This window comes from Pongo pygmaeus, chromosome 13 (genome assembly GCF_028885625.2).
Source record: "Pongo pygmaeus isolate AG05252 chromosome 13, NHGRI_mPonPyg2-v2.0_pri, whole genome shotgun sequence".
Classification (NCBI taxonomy): domain Eukaryota; kingdom Metazoa; phylum Chordata; class Mammalia; order Primates; family Hominidae; genus Pongo; species Pongo pygmaeus.
The window spans coordinates 43,486,816-43,507,519 of NC_072386.2; the positions used below are offsets into that span (position 1 = coordinate 43,486,816).

General features: G+C 42.3%; 1 pseudogene; it reads right to left on the bottom strand.

The window, feature by feature from the left end:
• Positions 1-16,875: 16,875 nt before the first annotated feature.
• On the bottom strand, positions 16,876-18,613 carry LOC129044500 (pescadillo homolog; annotated as a pseudogene).
• Positions 18,614-20,704: the final 2,091 nt, after the last annotated feature.

A 20,704-nucleotide genomic window follows, 5' to 3' on the forward strand; every position in this document is an offset into this window, starting at 1 on the left:
TGAAAGAGATGCCGGATCTCCAACAGAAGCTGAAAGCAGAGGAAACGATCAATTTTGGTTAAAGTATGAATCAGCTCAACCTGTGGGTACAAGTCAAAAAGGGATCAGAGCTGCATTACAGTCCCATTCAGGGATAACCTTTATGGGGATAGTAGTAACAGGAGACTCTGTCAATGAGTGGAGATTCTAACAGCACACCTAGACAAGCACTTTGTGTGAAAATAGAGAAAAACTCATGGGTAGTAGTGAATACCTTCATTGGTTGATCAGGGGCCAAGAAGAAGAAATATTAGAAGATGTGAAACAAAATGATCTGGAGAAGAGGCATATGTAAAAACTTACAGGAGTGAGTAAAAAGAGTAAATATCATTATTTCACATGTGAAAGCCTCCATAAAGCATCCATCAAGGAAGAAGCAATAAATAACTAAATAGAAGGATTTCAGCAGTTGACATTAGCTAGCTCTCTCTTCAGCCACCCAGTGCTGGCATAATGGAGTAGTTATGATGGCAAGGAAGAGGCTTTTCATGGATCCAATATCATGGACTCTTACTCACCAAGGCTGACCTAGCTACTTTTGTTGGCTAATCTCTAATGTGTCAGCAACCCCAATCAATGCTCAGCTGCTGACATAGTACCTTCCCTTATGTAGATCAGTTACTGAGTGTTGGCAAGTTGATTACATTAGAACTCTTCCACCCTGGGAGAAGCAACTATTCATGTTGATTGGAATCATCACATATTTTTGTATATTTGTGTATGAATTTGACTTATGCAGGGTCTTTGTCATCATTAGGGTATATGGTACACCAACAAAGAATCCTATATAATACCAAGACTTTTTTTTGGCAAATGAAGTGTTGTAGTGGGCATATGGCCATGGAATCCATTGATCCTGCCACCAACCCCAGAAGTTGCCAACCTAATTGACTTATCGATTGGCTTAGTCGGAGTGGGCACCAATTTGGAGATGATACCTAGTGAGAATATGGCCCCATCCTATACGATGTGGTATCTACTCTACATCAATGATGATTTAATGTTTTGTTAACAATAGAAAGAATACATCGGTCCAGGAACAGAAGAGTAGAAGCAAAAGGGAATTCTCTTACTGTCACTCTTAGTGACCCACTTGGGAAATTTGCATTTTCTCCCTGCACAACTCTGTGATCAGTGTGTTTACAATTTCCGGTTTTCAAGAACCAGCACTTTCACTGGAGGATATAACAAAAGTTCCATTATTAGGCAAGAATTGCCATCTGGTCACTTAGGCTTGATTATGCCAATAAACCAATAGGCAAAAAAGGAGTCACCATTCTGCCATGGATACTTGACCCTGATCATCAGGTGGAGGTAGGGCTGCTGTTATTTTAGGGGTGAAGAGAACTGTATATTTTGCACCCACGTAATTCATGGAATATTTCTTGGTACTCCCCTGCCAAGGCACAAGTACTACAGCAAAAGCCTAACAACAGCCTGGAGACCAGGGCTTGGATCTTTTAGGATTGAAGTTCTGAGTCATCCCACTATGTAAGCAATGGAGATCAACAGAGGTGTTTGCAGAGAGTGAGAGGAATTTAGATAAGGTGATAGAGGAGGGAATGATGTGAATCAGTTTCAACCACTGACACCAGCAGCAGTGTAGGGGCTGAAGTTTGTGTTTCCTTGAGGAAAGAGGTCAACCAGAATCCACAATTTGCTGTTTCAGGAATGTATTATTATACGAACCAAGTGGATCTGAGGAGTTCAAGGTGTAAACTGAAGTGGCTGTGGTGCTGTGGTGTGTCACCCAAATCCCCTTTTGGGCTGAGGAACTCATCCCTAACTGCTGGATATATTGATGGCTCTAGGCTCTCAACTGAGCCCCTAATTAGGTATTTCTCTTAGCCAAAGACAGTGTCCTCACTCATATTTCCTCTCCTCCCCAAGGCCATCTGTATATAATGACTGGTCACTACAGAGGTATGACTGTTTGGCCTTCTTGCCTCAACAAATCTGAAGGGCCATTTCAAATCTAAAACTTCCTCTAGGGTCATCTGTGTCCTCTGTTACCACTTCATGTGGTTTAAATTCTCCCTCTGCCAAATCCTACTGTCCTTATCCATGATACTAAGGAGGGCACTCGCTACTAAACCACCTGCATGCATATGTATCAAAGTCTCAGAGACTGATTGCTAGGGAACCCCACCTATGACAAAAGGGTATGTGTGAGTTGGGGCAAAGCCTAAGCTAGTGTATCAAACAGACCTAAGCATTAAACAGCTTTCATAAGAGAGAATGCCATTTCTCTCTAATGCAACAGTCCAGATGGTTTAGGCTCACAGGCAACTCTGCTCCATGAGGTTATTCAAGAACCCAGGCTCCTTTTTCCTCATTGATCCACTTCTTCCTTGAGTGTTACCTCATTTGATTGATTGAAGTTTTCCCATTATGTTCCCACCTATGGGAAGAGGAAAAGATCATAGGAGGAGAAAATGTCCATTGCTCTAAAGCTCACCCTTTTGGCTCACACTGGGATAACTTAGTCCTAGATATAGAGGATATTAGAAAATACAGTCTCTTAACTTACGCACCTAGCCTCAACTCTGTTATTACAGAAGAAGGAGAACAGATTTTGATGGGCAACACTTCCAGCCAAGCAGAGGAGGCTAAGGTAGAAAGCAGGACTCACTTCATGTATAAACAGTGCTAAGCTAGGATGTTGAAATATTCTTCTGAAAATTGTGGGGAGCCGTTGAGTAGGGCAGGAATTAAATAGTGAATCATTTATAAGAGAGAATATTACTGTGAGGCCAGCCAAGCAACGATATGACTTTTTGGGTGGAAATGCTGTTTTGTCACAGTATCTTCCATAACAGATGTGATCTCTAGTTTGAAAATGGGCAATGTTTCTGATCTCTGTTTTCTCCTCACAAAGAGAAAAGATCTCAGGGAAAAAATGAATGCTGTTCCTTCCAAAAAAACTATGGCTGAGTTGTTCTCAACCTTTCCTTGAAAGAAGAATTATCAGAGTAGTCTCCTCCTTCCCACTCCCCAAAATGCAGGGACGGGGCCTCAGGATGAGACTTTGTGTGTTACAAAAAGTAGAACACCATCTAGTAATATTGACTTCAATAGTAATTGTGTTTTTTGCATTGTTGGAAGTTTCCATTTGACATTGGAATACATTCTTCAATAAATGTGGTTATGTTATACATCATTTTAATGGGCATTTTTTTCTATATTTTTCTTGCTAATGACTTATTACTTGCTGTTTATTTTATGTTTATTTTAGACTATGGCAATGATGTTAGACAGAAAGCAAATTTGAGAAATTTTCTTATTTGAGTTCAAAACGGGTAGTAAATCAGTGAAGACAACTTACAACGTCAACAATGCATTTAGCCCAGGAGCTGCTTACGAATGTACAATGCAGTGGTGGTTCAAGAAGTTTTGTAAAGGAGGTTGGGCATGGTGTCTCACACCTGTAATCCCAGCACTTTGGGAGGCTGAGGCAGGTGGATCACTTGGGGCCAGGAGTTCAAGACCAGCCTGGCCAACATGGCAAAAACCCATCTTTAATAAAAATGCAAAAATTAGCTGGGCATGACTGTGCGCACCTGCAATCCCAGCCTCTTGGGAATCTGAGGCAAGAGAATCATTTGAACCCAGGAGGCGGAGGTTGCAGTGAGCCGAGATCAGGCCACTGCACTCAGGCCTGGGTGACAGAGCAAGACACTGTCTCAAAAACAAACAAACAAAAAGTTTTGCAAAGGATACAAGAGCCTTGAAGATGAGTAGCATGGTGGCTGGCCATCCGAAGTTGACAACGACCACTTGAGAGCAATCATCGAAGCTGATCTTCCTTTTATTTTTATTATTATTATTATACTTTAAGTTTTAGGGTACATGTGTACAAAGTGCAGGTTTGTTACATATGTATACATGTGCCATGTTGGTGTGCTGCACCCATTAACTCGTCATTTAGCATTAGGTATATCACCTAATGCTATCCCTCTCCCCTCCACCCACCCCACAACAGGCCCCGGTGTGTGATGTTCCCCTTCCTGTGTCCATGTGTTCTCATTGTTCAATTCCCACCTATGAGTGAGAACATGCAGTGTTTGTTTTTTTGTCCTTGCGATAGTTTGCTGAGAATGATGGTTTCCAGCTTCATCCATGTCCCTACAAAGGACATGAACTCTTCATTTTTTATGCCTGCATAGTATTCCATGGTGTACATGTGCCACATTTTCTTAATCCAGTCTATTGTTGTTGGACATTTGGGTTGGTTCCAAGTCTTTGCTATTGTGAATAGTGCCGCAATAAACATACATGTGCATGTGTCTTTATAGCAGCATGATTTATAATCCTTTGGGTATATACCCAGTAATGGGATGGCTGGGTCAAATGGTATTTCTAGTTCTAGATCCCTGAGGAATCTCCACACTGACTTCCACAATGGTTGAACTAGCTTACAGTCCCACCAACAGTGTAAAAGTGTTCCTATTTCTCCACATCCTCTCCAGCACCTGTCGTTTCCTAACTTTTTAATGATCGCCATTCTAACTGGTGTGAGATGGTATCTCATTGTGGTTTTGATTTGCATTTCTCTGATGGCCAGTGATGATGAGCATTTCTTCATGTGTTTTTTGGCTGCATAAATGTCTTCTTTTGAGAAGTGCCTGTTCATATCCTTCGCCCACTTTTTGATGGGGTTGTTTGTTTTTTTCTTGTAAATTTGTTTGAGTTCATTGTAGATTCTGGATATTAGCCCTTTGTCAGATGAGTAGGTTGCAAAAATCTTCCCCCATTCTGTAGGTTGCCTGTTCACTCTGATGGTGGTTTCTTTTGCTGTGCAGAAGCTCTTGAGTTTAATTAGATCTCATTTGTCAATTTTGGCTTTTGTGGCCATTGTTTTTGGTGTTTTAGACATGAAGTCCTTGCCCATGCCTATGTCCTGAATGGTATTGCCTAGGTTTTCTTCTAGGGTTTTTATGGTTTTAAGTCTAAATATAAGTCTTTAATCCATCTTGAATTAATTTTTGTATAAGATGTAAGGAAGGGATCCAGTTTCAGCTTTCTCAATATGGCTGGCCAGTTTTCCCAGCACCATTTATTAAATAGGGAATCCTTTCCTCATTGCTTGTTTTTGTCAGGTTTGTCAAAGGTCAGATAGTTGTAGATATGCGACATTATTTATGAGGGTTTTGTTCTGTTCCATTGGTGTGTATCTCTGTTTTGGTATCAGTACCATGCTGTTTTGGTTACTGTAGCCTTGTAGTATAGTTTGAAGTCAGGTAGCGTGATGCCTCCAGCTTTGTTCTTTTTGCTTAGGATCGACTTGGCAATGCAGACTCTTTTCTGATTCCATATGAACTTTAAAGTAGTTTTTTCCAATTCTGTGAAGAAAGTCATTGGTAGCTTGATGGTGATGGCATTGACTCTGTAAATTACCTTGGGCAGTATGGCCATTTTCACGATATTGATTCTTCCTATCCATGAGCATGAAATGTTCTTCCATTTGTTTGTATCCTCTTTTATTTCCTTGAGCAGTGGTTTGTAGTTCTCCTTGAAGAGGTCCTTCACATCCCTTGTAAGTTGGATTCCTAGGTATTTGATTCTCTTTGAAGCAATTGTGAATGGGAGTTCACTCATGATTTGGCTCTCTGTTTGTCTGTTATTGGTGTATAAGAATGCTTGTGATTTTTGTACATTGATTCTGTATCCTGAGACTTTGCTGAAGTTGCTTATCAGCTTAAGGAGATTTTGGGCTGACACGATGGGGTTTTCTAGATATACAATCATGTCATCTGCAAACAGGGACAATTTGACTTCCTCTTTTCCTAATTGAATGCCTTTTATTTCCTTCTCCTGCTTGATTGCCCTGGCCAGGACTTCCAACACTATGTTGAACAGGAGTGGTGAGAGAGGGCATCCCTGTCTTGTGCCAGTTTTCAAAGGGAATGCTTACAGTTTTTTTTCATTCAGCATGATATTGGCTGTGGGTTTGTCATAGATAGCTCTTATTATTTTGAGATATGTCCCATCAATACCTAATTAATTGAGAGTTTTTAGCGTGAAGGGTTGTTGAATTTTGTCAAAGGCCTTTTCTGCATCTATTGAGATAATCATGTGGTTTTTGTCATTGGTTCTGTTTATATGCTGGATTACGTTTATTGATTTGTGTATGCTGAACCAGCCTTGCATCCCAAGGATGAAGCCCACTTGATCATGGTGGATAAGTTTTTGATGTATTGCTGGATTCGGTTTGCCAGTATTTTATTGAGGATTTTTGCATCAATGTTCATCAAGGATATTCGTCTAAAATTCTCGTTTTTTGTTGTGTCTCTGGCAGGTTTTGGCATCAGGATGATGCTGGCCTCATGAAATGAGTTAGGGAGGATTCCCTCTTTTTCTATGGATTGGAATAGTTTCAGAAGGAATGGTACCAGCTCTTCCTTGTACCTCTGGTAGAATTCGGCTGTGAATCCATCTGGTCCTGGACTTTTTTTGGTTGGTAAGCTATTAATTATTGCCTCAATTTCAGAGCCTGTTATTGGTCCATTCAGAGATTCAACTTCTTCCTGGTTTAGTCTTGGGAGGGTGTATGAGTTGAGGAATTTATCCATTTCTTCTAGATTTTGTAGTTTATTTGCGTAGAGGTGTTTATAGTATTCTCTGATGGTAGTTTGTATTTCTGTGTGATCAGTGGTGATATCCCCTTTGTCATTTTTTATTGTGTCTATTTGATTCTTCTCTCTTTTCTTCTTTATTAGTCTTGCTAGCAGTCTATCAATTTTGTTGATCTTTTCAAAAAACCAGCTCCTGGATTCATTGATTTTTTGAAGGGTTTTTTTTTGTCTCTATTTCCTTCAGTTCTGCTCCGATCTTAGTTATTTCCTGCCTTCTGCTAGCTTTTGAATGTGTTTGCTCTTGCTTCTCTAGTTTTTTTAATTGTGATGTTAGGGTGTGAATTTTAGATCTTTCCTGCTTTCTCTTGCTATAAATTTCCCTCTACACACTGCTTTGAATGTGTCCCAGAGATTCTGGTATGTTGTGTCTTTGTTCTCGTTGGTTTCAAAGAACATCTTTATTTCTGCTTTCATTTCGTTATGTACCCAGTAGTCATTCAGGAGCAGGTTGTTCAGTTTCCATGTAGTTGAGTGGTTTTGAGTGAGTTTCTTAATCCTGAGTTCTAGTTTGATTGCACTGTGGTCTGGGAGACAGTTTGTTAATAATTTCTGTTCTTTTACATTTGCTAAGGAGTGCTTTACTTCCAACTATGTGGTCAATTTTGGAATAGGTGTGGTTTGGTGCTGAAAAAAATGTATATTCTGTTGATTTGGGGTGGAGAGTTCTGTAGATGTCTATTAGGTCAGCTTGGTGCAGAGCTGAGTTCAATTCCTGGATATCCTTGTTAACTTTCTGTCTCATTGATCTGTCTAATGTTGACAGTGGGGTATTAAAGTCTCCCATTATTATTGTGTGGGAGTCTAAGTCTCTTTGTAGGTCACTAAGGACTTGCTTTATGAATCTGGGTGCTCCTGTATTTGGTGCATATATATTTAGGATAGTTAGTTCTTCTTGTTGAATTGATCCCTTTACCATTATGTAATGGCCTTCTTTGTCTCTTTGGATCTTTGTTGGTTTAAAGTCTGTTTTATCAGAGAGTAAGATTGCAACCCCTGCCTTTTTTTGTTTTCCATTTGCTTGGTAGATCTTCCTCCATCCCTTTATTTTGAGCCTATGTGTGTCTCTGCACATGAGATGGGTTTCCTGAATACAGCACACTGATGGGTCTTGACTCTTTATCCAATTTGCCAGTCTGTGTCTTTTAATGGGAGCATTTAGCCCATTTACATTTAAGGTTAGTAATGTTATGTGTGAATTTGATCCTGTCATTATGATGTTAGCTGGTTATTTTGCTCATTAGTTGATGCAGTTTCTTCCTAGCCTTGATGGTCTTTACAATTTGGCATGTTTTTGCAGTGGCTGTTAGCGTTTGTTCCTTTCCATGTTTAGCGCTTCCTTCAGGAGCTCTTTTAGGGCAGGCCTGGTGGTGACAAAATCTTTCAGCATTTGCTTGTCTGTAAAGTATTTTATTTCTCCTTCACTTATGAAGCTTAGTTTGGCTGGATATGAAATTCTGGGTTGAAAATTCTTTTCTTTAAGAATGTTGAATATTGGCTCCCACTCTCTTCTGGCTTGTAGAGTTTCTGCTGAGAGATCCGCTGTTAGTCTGATGGGCTTCCCTTTGAGGGTAACCCGACCTTTCTCTCTGGCTGCCCTTAACATTTTTTCCTTCATTTCAACTTTGGTGAATCTGACAATTATGTGTCTTGGAGTTGCTCTTCTCGAGAAGTATCTTTGTGGCATTCTCTGTATTTCCTGAATGTGAATGTTGGCCTGCCTTGCTAGATTGGGGAAGTTCTCCTGGATAATATCCTGCAGAGTGTTTTCCAACTTGGTTCCATTCTCCCCGTCACTTTCAGGTACACCAATCAGATGTAGATTTGGTCTTTTCATATAGTCCCATATTTCTTGGAGGCTTTGTTCATTTCTTTTTATTCTTTTTTCTCTAAACTTTTCTTCATGCTTCGTTTCATTCGTTTCATCTTCCATCACTGATACCATTTCTTCCAGTTGATTGCATCGGTTACTGAGGCTTGTGCATTCGTCAGGTAGTTCTTGTGCCGTGGTTTTCAGCTCCATCAGGTTCTTTAAGGGCTTCTCTGCGTTGGTTATTCTAGTTATCCATTCATCTAATTTTTTTTCCAAATTTTTAACTTCTTTGCCATTGGTTCGAACTTCCTCCTTTAGCTCAGAGTAGTTTGATCTTCTGAGGCCTTCCTCTCTCAACTCGTCAAAGTCATTCTCCATCCAGCTTTGTTCCATTGCTGGTGAGGAGCTGCATTCCTTTGGAGGAGGAGAGGCGCTGTGATTTTTAGAGTTTCCGGTTTTTCTGCTCTGTTTTTTCCCCATCTTTGTGATTTAATCTATTTTGGTCTTTGATGATGGTGATGTACAGATGGGTTTTTGGTGTGGATATCCTTTCTGTTTGTTAGTTTTCCTTTTAACAGTCAGGACCCTCAGCTGCAGGTCTGTTGGAGTTTACTGGAGGTCCACTCCAGGCCCTGTTTGCCTGGGTATCAGCAACGGTGGGTGCAGAACAGCAGATATTGGTGAACCACAAATGCTGCTGCCTGATCATTCCTCTGGAAGTTTTGTCTCAGAGGAGTACCCGGCCATGTGAGGTGTCAATCCGACCCTACTGGGGGGTGCTTCCCAGTTAGGCTACTCGGGGTTCAGGGACCCACTTGAGGAGGGAGTCTGCCCGTTCTCAGATCTCAAGCTGTGTGCTGGGAGAACCACTACTCTCTTCAAAGCTGTCGAAGCTGATCTTCTTACAACTACATGAGAAGCTGCTGAAGAACTCAATATCAGCCATTCTACAGTCATTCAGCATTTGAAGCAAATTGGGAAGGTGAAAAAACTTGATAAATGGGTGCCTTGTGAGCTGAGTGAAGATTTAAAAAAAATTCATCATTTCGAACTGTCATCTTCTCCTATTCTATGGAAAAACAATGAACCATTTCTCGATTGGATTGTGACATGCAACAAAAAGTAGATTTTGTACAACAACCGGTGATGACCAGCTCAGCAGTTGGACTGAGAAGAAGCTCCAAAGCACTTGTCACAGCCAAACTTGCACCAAAAAAAAAAGGTCATGGTCACTGTTTGGGGGTCTGCTGTTGGTCTCATCCACTACAGCTTTCTGAATCTTGACAAAACCATTACATCTGAGACATATGCTCAGCAAATTGATGAGATGCACCAAAAACTGCAATGCCTGCACCTGGCATTGGTCAACAGAAAAGGCCCAATTCTTCTCCACAACAATGCCCAACCACACGTCATACAACCAATGCTTCAAAAGTGGAACGAATTGGGCTATGAAGTTTTGCTTCAACCACATTGAAGGGGTCAAATTCATCTGACCTCTCCCCAACCATCTACCACTTCTTCAAGCACCTCGACAACTTTTTGCAGAGAAAACACTTCTGCAACCAGCAGGATGCAAAAAATGCTTTCTAAGAGTTCATCCAATCCCAAAGCATGGATTTTTATGCTGCAGAAATAAACCTATTTCTTGTTGGCAAAAATGTGTTGACTGTAATTGTTCCTATTTCAATTCAAAGTTGTATTTGAGCCTAGTTATAATGATTTAAAATTCAAGGCCTGAAACCGCAATTATTTTTGCATCAACCTAATACATGCGGGTGTGTAGAAGAAAGAGTGTTGGAGTCATTTGGGTCCAGTCAACAGACTGTGCTTGGCTCAGCCTTGGCTCTGCCTCTAGATTTATGACTTTTCTCAAATTGCTTGGCTTCTCTGGAATTTACTTCTAAATTAGGACATTTGACAAAATAATCTAGAAGTTTCCCTTCAGCTTAAAAGCTTAACTTACTCTGAATAGGTCTTGAAACTGAAGTTTGGAACCAGCTAGAGTTAGAGCCCAAGAAATGTTTGTTGAATTTAATTAAATTTCTGATTTTTATTTTAGCAAAGTAAATCATTGCTTGACCCTCAGCCCACATGGGAAAACCACCCCTAACATTACAGCAGCAGTAACAACAACAAACATCTACGTGAGCTTTCTACAGCCTCTGATGAATTATCTAAGTGAGTAGATGAGCTTGCTTTTTATCTGCCTGTTCCAGATTCAGATTTCACTGAATGATGAGTGAAGGGGAAATTCCAAGAGAAGGCCCCTGCATGGCCCATGGCCTCCTGGAGTCAATCTCATATATCACAAAGGTGGAGAGATAAAGAGGACACAATGGAACATCTAATGTGCTTTTTTCCTCATGGTATTTTGATGTCTATGGGAAAAGAATTATGAGGGATTGCCCATTTAAACTAGAGCACGCCAGGTCTCTCGGGGTTGGCATTCAGTTTGGGCAGTGAAGCACATTCTCAGTTTCACGCAGCTGGCTTGGGAGTGGCAGACACATTTCCACTATTCTGGGCCTGGTTCAGAGAGGAAGATCACTGGTTACTGTCTGTGACTGCAGTAGCTTAGGGAGCCAATGAAGACAGGGTGAGGGGCTGAGGCAGAATGCAATTCACTGAGCTGAAAATTCACCAGAACACTAAGGCTCATATTCGCAAAAAAGAACCACGTGACCTCCTGCAACCACTTCTGACCCTGACCCTTCATTTTCTAGATCTTAAAAAAATAAAGTAGCACCTGCGGGACGCTCAGTCTTGAGTGACTTTAATAAACCCAAGCTGTCGGCTGAAGGGCAAGAATCATATATTTGTGATTAGAATCAATGAGCAGCAAGGCTTGTACACAAACTGGCAATACTTTGATGGCAAATCCTTCCTTTTCAGATATTTTTGAAAGGCTAATTTACTTATAAATTTTAATTTCCCCCAGATTAGTGGTCATGTCAGCACTTAAAATGCTGGCAGGGGGAGAAATCAGTATCACATTTGTCTTTAAAATGGGAGACATAGGACACCTGGCCTCCGTTAATACAGGGACACTGTACAAGAGTAAACTAGGGTACAATACAGTTCTTATTCTGAATTGGAATCCATCTGTACTCTACAGTAGGAAGACAAAAGGGGATTGTTAGCATTTAAGGCACCTTGACACAGTTGTACCGTTTGACTCTTTTATTAATTGCCCCATCTGCTAAGTGAGAGCTCTCTGACACAGGTTGGCGCAGAACTCTTAAAGCCCTTAGTCTGCTTCCTATTGGTTCCACATGTGTTTGTATTTGTTCTCAGTAGGCAGAGATTCCAGAGAGAAAATGAACCGCTGCAGATCGATTGCAGTATCAGTCGTGCAGAAGACATGGTGAAGTGTGCCATTTGATTTTGATCTAGTTTTAACCCTTGGGAGACGGTTGCCCTGGTTCCCTTGGCTTTTGTTTGCCTGGGTTTTTGGTTGAAGGCTCAGATGCTAATAGTGGGACAGAGAAGGCAGTACAATGCCCTCATTTTAGGAAATGCAGCATTTCTCCTTTAAGTCATCCAGTCCTCAAAAATCTTTTGTCTCTGTCTCGGACACAGCAATAGAAAAACCAGAAAGCATTAATGTGGGGGAGGTGTGTGTGTGTGTGTGTGTGTGCGTGCGTGCACGTGTGCCTGTGTGTGTGTGTGTGTTATTGCTGCTGTGAAAAGATATGCTCTGTTTATGTAGCCAATGATAATTCCCAACAAAAGTACATTGACAGTGCAGGCAGTCTGGGCCTAAAATGACAAAAGACAGACCAACCAAACTCAAGAGTTTACTTAGGCAATCATTCTCCCTGGTATGATTTGTCTTTGTCTTTTCCTTTTTATTTTGTTTAAGGAGATTCAATGAGATTGAGCTAAGGATGTGGTGTCTATTTAAGCCTCAGTTTTGCAATTTCCACATTTAGCCTGGATTATGTTACAGCCAACGCATGCTGGGATATTTTTCTATGTACAATTTGGAGATAAAAGAGAGAAACAGGAAAGGCGTGGAGTCTCCACAAAGTTCCTTTATCATGGATTCTGGGGCTAGGGGTTGCATGGTTTTGTGTGTGTGTGTGTGTGTGTGTATGTGTGTGTGTGAGAGAGAGAGACAGAGAGACAGAGTGACAGAGAGATAGAGTGACAGAGATAGTGAGAGAAGTAGGAAAAGATTAAAAGTCTTGGGCCACCAAACAAAGCTCTTGCCTCTTGATGATGTCCTTTGTCTTCTCACTAAGGATATCTGAGTTCTCTGTTCTGTTTTCTGAAACTTCAGGAACCTAAAACTGGAGATGATGGGGACAGGGCTGAGGCCTGGTCTCACCATACAGTGGAGAGCCTAAGGTTCAGGAATTACTCAGTGCAATGTTTTTGTCAGCCCCTGAAATCACATTTTCTGCCACATGTCCGTCTTTAAGGCTCCACACCCTGCTCTGCTGATACAAGCAGGCCTGTCTCTCTCTTGCCTGTAAAGGAACACTGAATCCCTTGCGACTCTTGGTATTGGGGGCAATAGAAAACATAGTCCAATTGGCTTCCATAACATGTGTTTTATGAGTTCACATAAATGTGTGGGGTAGGGGTGGAGCTGACTTTGGACATGGCTGAATTCAGTGACTCCAAATTTTGCCTGCTCTTCTAAGTCTGGCTTCATTCTCAGGCTCCATATGGTGGCATGATGGCTGAATTAATCCTCTCCAATTTCATGTCCTGGTGGAAAGAGAACCTGTCTTTCTCCTAGTAGCTCAAGAAAATGTCTTAGTGGGTCTGGCTTAGATTGATTTACATGCACAACAATGAATCAATCCCTGTGGCCAGGAGAATGAAATACTCTGTCCAGGTCTAAAAGCATCCTATTCCTAACTGGGGTAGAAGTCAGTCTGAAGTTCATGGGTTAACGTTTGGGAGAAGGTTGTTTCTAAAAGAAAAGTCTGGGTGCTGTTATTAAAAGGAAGAGGGAGCAGAGGCTGGCCATCCAAAGAACAGTCTAAAAATTATCCACTGCAAGAGTCTTATAAGCTCAAAAGAAACAATGTAACCTGGTCAGTTCCATAAAGTCTCTCTCTCTCTCTCTCCTTCTGTGTGTGTGTGTGTGTATGTGCGTGCGTGTGTGTGTGTGTGTGTGTGTGTGTGTGTGTGTGTATTGGCAAGGACACTGATTAAACACACTGCCTTCAGGGTCAGATATCCTGGGATCATATCCTAATTCTCGAAGTTACTAACTTTTCAAATTTTTTATAAGTTCCTTAAAATTTTGGATTGATTTATATTTATGCTATAAAGATTTAAGGTAGGGTTAACTCAGCATAATATCTAAAGAAACAAGCAATTTATTAATAATCTCATTTGTTTATTCTTGCCTACTCCTGCCATACATAAAAATAATATTTCATGATAATTAAACACTTGCTTATAAACAATTGATGTTTTAAACATCAACTCTTATACAACTCTCAAGATACTAGCTGTCAGCATCAGGTAGTATCTTGAGAGTTGTACAAAATTTTACTTTCCTAAGTTACCCTCTGTGTTTCAGAAGGATGAACTGCTTTTTCTTATTGATATATATTCTCTGCTGTCACAGACTCTTCTTGGGAGAATAGGTTTTGCTTAAGTGTACTTAGAATGACTGTGTCTCTATGAAGGATGAAATGACTTGTCTTTTCAGTGAAAACATCTTTTGCTGCATTAAACTTGTGCCCCACTGCAGGAATCTATTAGTCCACAAAACTTTCACCTTCCCACAAATGTTTCAACAGCTGGGATGCAAAGTCTCACTCAGAGACAAATGTGCACACCACATTTACAGTTTGAAATTCAATCTTCTAGCATCACTTGATTAGAATGAACATTAAGTGCATTGTAATTCTTTTCATTTAAATAGCAGCCAGTAAATTTATACCATAACCCATCCCCTATCCCAATAGCATATTCAAAAAGGTTTTAGTTAATGTCATTTTAACCAGTTGATGTCTAAATATTTACTAAATTTTTCAGGTGCTCAGGGCATGTAGAGTACCCCAGTATTTACAAGGCTGTGCAAGTATACACAAACACACACACACACACACACACACACACACACAGCAAGTCATACTTTCTTTGTGGCAATTAGGAATATGTTTCTGATTATTTTCTTTAAAAAGTATTTCAAGGCCGGGCGTAGTGGCTCACGTCTGCAATCCCAGCACTTTGGGAGGCCGAGGTGGGCGGATCACAAGGTCAGGAGATCAAGATCATCCTCGCTAACATGGTGAAACCCTGTCTCTACTAAAAATACAAAAAAATTAGCCGGGCGTGGTGGCGGGCACCTGTAGTCCCAGCTGCTCAGGAGGTTGAGGCAGGAGAATGGCGTGAACCCCGGAGGCGGAGGTTGCAGTGAGCCGAGATCGTGCCACTGCACACCAGCCTGGGTGACGGAGTGAGACTCCGTCTAAAAAAAAAAAAAAAAAAAAAAGTATTTCAATAGGATTCCCTCTGCCTCAAGTACCATCTCCTCTGAGAGCTCATCTCTCTTAATCAATTTTCACAGTGCTTAGCATGTAGTTAAAGCTCAATAAATGTGAGCTACGTTCAACTGATTATAGTTATTATGTGACTTTAATTATTAAACAGTACTGTTGATAATGTTAATTCTACTGGGCTCCTTAGTTTTCTAAACTGGAAACCATTATATGCGGATCTCACCCATATTTGATTAAACCACTCAGGCTATCTCACTGACCTAAAGGGATTGAACATATTATCTGCAGTAAGTTCATCTCTTTTGTGGATGTTTACAAACCTCTTTTCCTGAAAGTTCTATATACTCCAGCTAGCCTACCTTCTAATGAAATATGTATCCTGAGAAATGAACATTGCTCCCTCCAAACTCCTGCTGAGGACACTTCTGCTTTTCCCAAGTTCCTCTTTTCCTCTTTTTACAGTGAATGTATCATTGTCTAACATACCATATCATTTACTTTACTGATTATATTTATTCTTCTATTATTGGCCTCTCCCTGGCAGAATCTAAGTTCCATGAAGGCAGAAGTTTTGTGTCTCTTGTTTGTTGACTGATGTATACCAGGCATCTTGAGCACCATTTCTTTCTATCCCAAATGATACTTTTTCATTGTACAGGTTTCAGTTGTACAGGTTTATAGTGTTTCTGGGATAAGAGCAACTTTACTCCAAGTAAGAGAAGGATTGGAGTGTTGATCTTGGCCAACCTTTTTTTATGGCCATTCTACTCATACTATGAATTCCTTCCTACTTGGCTGCATTTTGGAATGGGCAACTAGTGTGACTTGGTACTCATGGGGTTCAAACTACACAATGAGAAGACTGCGTAAATTCCCATGATTCAAAGACTCCCTGATGTGTTGGTTGGCTAAGGGGAGGAGTGGGAACTGAATACATAAAAGGGAAAATACTATAGTGTTTTGAATTATCCAGGCTAAAAAGTTCTTTCATTTTTGGACATCGTCTTTGTCTCCTGTACCTGGGGAGAACCAAATCCTCTGATGCTTCCTTCCCAGAATTTTCCTGCACCAATTACCAATTTATCTGCTGAGTTGAATGTGACAAAAACTCCAAAATTATGGTAGCTTCATTAAGATAATATTATAGTTCACTTTTTAATAAAAATAATGCAAAGGTAGAAGGATCGGCATGGTGGCACCATGGGGTCATCAGGGATGCAGACATCTTTCAACACTACTGTATCTAATGTGTGGTTCTTATCTTCCTGATCCAGGGTGGTGGCGGAGGATGTGCCTTTATGTCTGTATTTCAGGCTGGAAGTGCTATGAAAGTACAGGGAAATGAGGCAAAAATGCTCCTGTCTAACACTGTTGCTATAATTTAATTGCCAGAACTTAGTCTGATGGCTATTGCTATCTACAAGGGAGGTCTGGAAATGTAGCTTTTATTCCTGATGGCCCATGTCATCAGAAAATGTTGAGGCTTTTTTTCTTTTTCGTTTTTGGCACAAAATCCAGTCATTTAATAACAAATGCTCCCCCCACCCTCACCCCATCACAGCACCCTGAGAATCATGGGTCCAACTGTGTGGGAGGGGGCTGTGGAAAGCCAGGGTGGATGGGGGCAGCAGGTAAGGGGTTGGGTGGGCCTCTGCACCTCCTGTCACTGGCTCCTGGGAGCACAGAATCAGGCTGGGCACAGAGGCTTCTTCTTTGCCTAGGCACCAGCAGGGCAGCTCCATCCAAGAGAGGCCAGGGCTGCCCACCGGACCAGTCAGAGAGCATGAGGGGTCAGGGCTGGCTGGAGAAAGGAGGAGGAGAGAAGCGACTATTTCCATCACACTTAGGTCCTCTGGCCTGCTTCTGCCACGTCCAGCTGCCAGGAACTGGCCTCAGCCCTGTGAGGGGCCACCGGCACTCACTCCAGCCTTGCCTTCTTGGCCTTCTTCTCAGACCTCACCACCTCATCGTGGGCTTTCCGCTTTTCCGCCAGCTTGTTGGCCTCTCAGATTTTTCGCCTCTTGCCAAACATGATCTTCTGGTACAGGTACTTCTCCCACTTCTTCATCATTATAATGGCCAGGTGCTTGGCCTCGCTCTCCTCCTCCTGGGCTAGCCACTGCTCATCCTCCAGCTTCAAGGTGCCTGTCTTCCCCTTCATTCTCTGCTCCTCCAGGGCTTCCAGCTGGGCCTCTTCCTCCTTTTTTTGAACAAGCCTCTGCATCTTCCTCCTCCTCCTCTTCATTTTCTCCCCCTTCATCACCATCATTTTCATTGTCGTCGTCCTCTTCCTCCTCCTCTTCTGATGCATTCAGGATTCCTGGGTCCTCTCCCTGCTGCAGAGCCAGCAGCCTCAGTTTTTCAGGTGGGAGGTAATCTCCTTCCTTCTCAGTCACAAAAGGTGAAAGGTGTGGGGGCAGCTGCACCCCAGGGAAGTACTCTGCCATGGGGAGGAGAAGCCTAGCATTCACCGAGTCAAACACCCACTGGGGCTGCACATAGCTCCTGCCAATGATGGAGGTCTGCTGCCCAGGCCAGTCGACAATCTGGTGGGTGATGCGGGAGTCCGTGATGTCATAGGTGGCCCCGATGCACAAAGACTTGTCCCAGGACACTTCCCCCCAAAAACTGATGACAAAGGCCAGGGCCTCACGGGGCACCTCTCAGTTCAGGAAGAACTTTAGGCCCTCAGAAAGCTTCTTGTGCTTCTCCTGCACCTCCAGCTCCTTCCTGCAGTCTTCCTCCTGTGCTGACATCTCCCCATTGGTGGGAAACTCATCCACCTTGGGCTCCTCCTCTGTGGCAGGCACCACCATGAGGGCCAGGCTGGCACTGAGGGCAGCCATTTTCTCCATGGAGCTCTCAGAGTCCAACGCATGGGTGCCCTCACTGGCCTTTGCCTCTTCTTGGGCCTGACCCTCAAGCTTCAGTGGGTAGTGGAGGTTGAGCCACTGGTAGAGGCGGAAGTTGACGAAGCCCAGCAGGGTGCTGTAGAACTCGGTGAAGGTGGCCATGACCCTGTAGTCCATGTCTGTTGGGTGGTCATGGGAGAAGGCATAAGTGGTGATTCACATGATGGGCTGTCCCGAGACCTTGACCTGGTAGTAAATGCCTTTGATGGACAGGAAGACCTTGTGGCAGGGCACTAGCAGCGATGATGTAGTGCATGAACTCCACGGTGAATGGTCTGCACATGGCCCTTGCCAGTCCGTGGGAAGGTGGAAAAGAGGAAGCACATGGAGAGGGTATTGTCCAGGTCCCGCAGGGCATCAATGAACATAGGGTACCATTCCTTGATGATGTGGTCAAGTCTGTAGTTGGGCTTATTGTCCTTTAGATGCTCTACAGTGTTTCCACTTGCTCTTCCCATAGGCCTTCAGGAGCTTCCGGACTAACACCTTGTATTCCCAGAACTTGTTGATGATAGGTTCATGGAGGAGAAACCCTATGTCTTTGATAAGGTAAAAAGTTTGGGCTGCTGTAGAACCTTTGTTAACCTTCTTCTTGTGTTTGGGTTCATGGGGATAAATGCCCTTCAGAAGGCACAGCCGCCTAAAGTCAGCCAGGCTCAGCTGGAGCTTCTTCCAGGCTTTGTTCTGGGTGATGTAGTTGGTGGCTGAGCCTTGTTCATACTTCTTCTTCCCAAGGCCTCCCATGGCTCCACGTTGAGGAGCCGACTAGAGCTGCATGGACAGACAGCGCCACTTCCTCCCAACGAGGTTTTTATTACTAACAGAGAGAGAAATTAGTAGGCGGGAAAGTTGCCTTCTCAATTCAAACCACCTTTATGATACTCAGTAACTAAAACCCAAGTTGTTATAATTACTAAGTACCTCAACTTTCTTCTCTGAAAGTTTAGAATGCCAACTTCATTGTTTAGAGTAGTATTCTCTTCATTTCTTTCTCTAGCTCAAATACTTTAAATAGCTCCCAATTAATAACTGGAAATTTTTCAATTTCACTAGTGGTGTCATATGATAGAAAGAATCAAGCTTAGAAAAAACTACCATCAGAGTGAACAGGCAACCTAGAGAATGGGAGAAAATCTTCGCAACCTACTCATCTGACAAAGGGCTAATATCCAGAATCTACCATGAACTCAAACAAATTTACAAGAAAAAAACAAACAACCCCATCAGAAAGTGGGCGAAGGATATGAACAGGCACTTCTCAAAAGAAGACATTTATGCAGCCGAAAAACACATGAAAAAATGCTCATCATCACTGGCCATCAGAGAAATGCAAATCAAAACCACAATGAGATACCATCTCACACCAGTTAGAATGGCGATCATTCAAAAGTCAGGAAACAACAGGTGCTGGAGAGGATGTGGAGAAATGGGAACACACTTTTACACTGTTGGTGGGACTGTAAACTAGTTCAACCATTGTGGAAGTCAGTGTGGTGATTCCTCAGGGATCTAGAACTAGAAATACCATTTGACCCAGCCATCCCATTACTGGGTATATACCCAAAGGACTATAAAACATGCTGCTATAAAGACACATGCACACGTATGTTTACTGTGGCACTATTCACAATAGCAAAGACTTGGAACCAACCCAAATGTCCAACAATGATAGACTGGATTAAGAAAATGTGGCACATATACACCATGGAATACTATGCAGCCATAAAAAATGAAGAGTTCATGTCCTTTGTAGGGACATGGATGAAACTGGAAACCATCATTCTCAGCAAACTATCGCAAGGACAAAAAACCAAACACCAGATGTTCTCACTCATAGGTGGGAATTGAACAATGAGAACACATGGACACAGGAAGGGGAACATCACACACCGGGGACTGTTGTGGGGTGGGTGGAGGGGGGAGGGATAGCATTAGGAGATATACCTAATGCTAAATGACGAGTTAATGGGTGCAGCACACCAACATGGCACATGTATACATATGTAACAAACCTGTACATTGTGCACATGGTGCACATGTACCCTAAACTTTAAAGTATAATAATAAAAAAAAAAAGTCAGGAAACAACAGGTGCTGGAGAGGTTGTGGAGAAATAGGACCACTTTTACACTGTTGGTGGGACTGTAAACTAGTTCAACCATTGTGGAAGACAGTGTGGTGATTCCTCAGGGATCTAGAACTAAAAATACCATTTGACCCAGCCATTCCATTACTGGGTATATACCCAAAGGATTATAAATCATGCTGCTATAAAAAAAAAAAAGAAATACCTGAAAATAAGAATGATGACTTCTCATGATCCTGGGTGTTGGCTGGGTGTTTCCTCTGCCAGTCTCACCCAGTCTTACTGCTGCAGCTGCAATTAGCTGGAGGGATGGTCAACTGGAAAATCCCAGATGGATGTAAGTGCCCCTCATCTCTGGCAGTATCTGCTGGCTCTTGGCTGCAGCACTGAGGTTCTCCTTCATGTGGCCTCTCATCCTCCAGGAGTCTAGGCCAGCTGCTTTGTGCTCACAGGGCTGCTGCATTCCCAGTTGACAAAAACCTATGTTGCAAGGTGCCTTAGGTCCTAGCCTTGGCATCCATGCTACTCCTGACACATTTCTATCACAAGTCCAGTCCTGAGTCAAGGGTTGGAGAAATAATCTACATTTGTGTTTGGGATAAGAGGCAAAGCATATTGAAAAGGGGAATGCTTTCTAGGACAGGAAATTGTGGCCATTTTTTGGTAATTCACACTGGTAGCTACAGGATTTTGGACAAACCACTTAACATGGCTGAAATATCAATTTCCTCATCTGGAAAATAGGGATG